The following is a 4,332-nucleotide window of genomic DNA, read 5'->3' on the forward strand; positions in this document are numbered from 1 at the left end:
GATTTGTTAAAGTTCTGAAGGTGTGTACATACTTGTACACTGATGTATCATGTCATGGGAGTATGACATGTTATGTGGTTTTGAATGTTAGATTATGTCATTTCTATAGGTGTGTACATACATGTACACTGCTAGTATCATTTCATGGACATATGAACTTTCTTGTGCGAGTATGAATATTGGTTTTAAGATTTTTGTAGGTGTGTACATACTTGCACACTAGTATGTTATGTCATGGATATATGAACTTTTTGTGGGTATGGATGTCACGGGTTCTATAATTTTCGAAGTATGGATGTCATGGTATACATGCTTGTACACTGGTAAGCTATCTCATGGATGTATGACATGTTTCATAGTTTTTGAAGTTGGACTTGTCTGATTTTTGTAGGTGTGTATATACTTGTTGGAAATGGTAGCATCAGAACCTGCAGAAACCTGTCGGTGGTCCTGCCAAACTGTAGAATATCGTAGAAGATAAATAATACCAAGATTGGCGTGCGAGTAGGAGAGAAACAACTTGATTTATGTTTAAAACCTGCTTAAGTTGTTTTTAACTTTTTTAAACTTTTAACAACTATGTTTCTTAACTTTCTTAAACAACTATTATTACTTGTAAAACCTTGAATTAATCTTATTATTAGTTTGAATATAGATGTTTTGAATGAAGATTTTTTCAGATTTACATGGTATATTTTAAGTAATTTTTTTCATGTGTACATAATGATGTACATGATGGTGCACATCTACTAACAGGTTAGAAAATCAAAGTGTACATGATGTTGAATATGTACTGACATGTTATAAAATTATTCATACCTGCAGAAATAAAGACATATGTACTGAAGTAAAAACCAATCTAAATTCTTAAAATAAATAAGATAGTAACATTCATTGTAACAGTTTACATGAGAAAAAAAGTACAAAGTCGTAAGCAAGAATGGTAGTAAATCATCAAGGAAGGTGCAAGTAAAGCACTCAGTGCACATCATAGTCCTTCTTTACTTCTCTCTAGCAATTTTGATGCGTTGATTTCTTCGTCTTCCAAATGGAGTCATGGATATGTGACTAATGATTCTACCTATAAGATCTTTTACCCGTCTCTTAGACATCAACATGATAATCTTCAACCTGGAAAATAAAACATATGCACCAATGAAATGATTTGGAAAAAAAGAACATAATGTTGCAAAACTATGCGCAGATTCAAAAACAATAAACATGTGTATAACTATGTACACTTAGTTTCAGAACTATGCACATCTTTAAAACAATCAACCTGTGCACATCCATACCCATAGAAATGCCATATATAAATGAGACCAAACAACGTGCAAAATCATATACACACGTACAACTTGAATCGTGTACCTAAGAAACAATATCACTACCAATATTGAATAAAATTATTTTGAGCTTATGAGTCCCTAAATTTATACATACATATAAATTCAAATAATACCCAATGAGTCTAAAGTGTGACATATTATCGACCCGAATATCATCCACATCATTACTAGGGTTAACTATGGTCAAAATAAGGTTTCAAGATCAATTGCAAAGGTAAAGAAACTTATCCTAGTGACATCCACCATTTATGAATGGAATAATCAAGAGGTAATCATCTCTTCGACGTATTCATGTCCAACCATCTTCATTAACTGCGACCAAATGATTCATGCACCCTAGTAATACCATTCATAAAGTCAAAAATATGTACAACTATGTACACATTAACATTAACATGTCTACAACTATATACACCCAAAAAATATGATCCCGAAAATCTTAAAGTTAAAAATAAACTCAAAATAATCATTACAGAGCATACAAGTGTACAAATATGTAAACCTATATAGAAACATAATAAACTCTAGCGTACATACTCGCAGGACATGCAATCAATTCATCACAAAGCATACTAGTATATAAACATGTAGAATTATACAAAAATCTAACTAATCAAACATCCACACCCACAAAACAGATCATAAAATTATGAGAGATCATAATGGTGTACGACTATTTACACACCTATAGAAATCCAACATCCATACCCCTAAAGCATGCCATATAATAATGACACAGCACAATGATGGACAACTATGTACACACCTTTAAAAAAGCAAGTAATCCAACATCCATACTCACAAAACAAAACATAAAATTATGAGAGAGCATACTAGCGTATAATTATGTACACATCTACAGAAAAACAACAAAAATATAGCATTAATTCAAACAAAACAACCGATGTATTCATCACACATAAAGTTTTAGTATATAAATGTGTACGCATCTCCCAAAATATGGATGAATACTCACCATGATTCAAAAAAAGCATACACAACCTGCTCAGACTTGGTTCAGACCCTACATATTACAGAAAAACATACTCCCTCCGTTCCGATTTACTTGACGTTGTAGAGTTTTCACGGAGATTAAGAAATACCATAGAGAATAAAATCTTTCCAATTCTACCCATATTAGTTCTTCTTAAAATTTTAAATGACTAGTTTTTAGTTTCTAGATTTTAGAGAAAGTTATCAATTCCCTAGTAATTTACTTGGGATAAACTACCAAACTAGAGTAGATTTAAAATTAGAGTATTGATTACAATAAAAATTAATGATATTGTATGATTCCAAAGCAAGGGAAAACCAGTGAGAATATGAGAAAAATACTAAAACTATCATCTATTTTGGAACATAAAAAAAAACCCCTAAAACTATCATCTACAAAAAAATAACCAATTATAGCATCATACCCATAGGACATGCCATCCCTTCATAGAAAGAGCATACTAGCATACAAAAAATTATGCACCTGTATAAAAACCTAGCAAATTTTAGCATTCATACCACATGACATGTTATATGTTCATCATAGAGAATTTTAGTGTATAAACATGTACACATCCACAGAAAAAAAAAATGACAAATTCTAGCATCCACCACAAAACATGTCATGCATTCATCGGAGAGCATGCTAGTATAGTGTACAAGTATGTACATATCTACCTAAAGATAACAAAAATAGAGCGTTGTTTCAAACAAAACAACCTATGCATTTACCAAAGAGAATTTCAGTGTACAATATGTATACAACCTTCTTAGACATGGTTGATACCTTGTGTATTATAAAATACATATATAGAGAACATATACAGTGTATAAAGTACACATGTTATATAACCATAAAAAGATATCAGATACTCTATCAATTAGAAATCATGAAATAAAATCAAACGCGTTATAAAAGCACACAAATGAAGAAATCAAGAGATCTAAAAAAATCACATATAATAACAGAGGTAGCTCAAGAAAAATCTGAATCACATCTGAAATTTCTTAATATAGAATCCACTAACACAGAGACCTAAAAACAAATATATCTAAATCACATTTGAACATATCATAGAATTTATTCTTTGAATCAATATTAAAATAACCATAAACTGAAACATATACAGGTACACATTCTGTTTAATCAAAAACAGAAGAAATCAATCAATCTATCAATTAATCGCCATTCATAACTTTGGCCTTGTTATAAAAAACATATATGAAGAGAACAAAAACATCTTAATCATGTATATGTAGATCTCAAAATCGAAAAACTAACAAAGAGCAACAAATTTATGAAGAAGAAATGAAAATGAAATCAGAATTGCATGAAAATCAAAATTTAAATATAACAAAAATCAAAATTAAAAAAAAGAAAATCAAAAAGATCTAACAAAAGATAACAAATCGAATCGATTTCTTACCATGCATTAAAAAAAAAGCACAGTCACAAAATCGAAGAAGTAAAACAAAAGATTAACGATGAAAAACTAACCTGAGATCAAAATAATCTGATGAAGAAACAACTTAATCCTTCAAAATCTCTCTATATCTTTGTTTCTCTCTCCATCTTTCTCAATTTATTCTGATTTGAAATCTTAGATCCACATTACATTTGAAAAAAATTGTTCGTATATGGAAATTCTGAAAGGGTAATTTTGGTACTGTGAAAATCCGAGATATCCATGAATCGGTGTATTTTTGGACTAAGTCGTCCATATTTGGACTAAATTGTTGGAGGCGGGGATTTTTTGGACTAGAGAGTACTAGGCATGAGATGGGTGGACTAAAGCGTCTCAAGCCCAGTAACTTTGGGACTAAACGTCAATTTCTAAAATATAATATGTGTGAGAAAGAGAACACTTTAAAAATTTGTATCCTCCTTATAAAAAATATTCATATGATCACATACGAATTAAGGTAAATTTTCTATGGTGATATGTAGTATTAACTTAACTTTACACTAAAAATCAACACTAAACCTACT

General features: G+C 30.4%; 1 long non-coding RNA gene across 1 annotated transcript; it reads right to left on the reverse strand.

Annotated features, from left to right (window-relative positions):
* Positions 1–867: 867 nt before the first annotated feature.
* On the reverse strand, positions 868–3,945 carry LOC113309650. The gene is made up of 2 exons (XR_003340701.1): positions 3,841–3,945; positions 868–1,131 (listed from the first exon to the last, which is right to left on the reverse strand). It is a non-coding gene; the product is annotated as an uncharacterized LOC113309650 (long non-coding RNA).
* Positions 3,946–4,332: the final 387 nt, after the last annotated feature.

Source organism: Papaver somniferum, chromosome 9, assembly GCF_003573695.1.
Source record: "Papaver somniferum cultivar HN1 chromosome 9, ASM357369v1, whole genome shotgun sequence".
NCBI classification, from domain to species: Eukaryota; Viridiplantae; Streptophyta; class Magnoliopsida; order Ranunculales; family Papaveraceae; genus Papaver; species Papaver somniferum.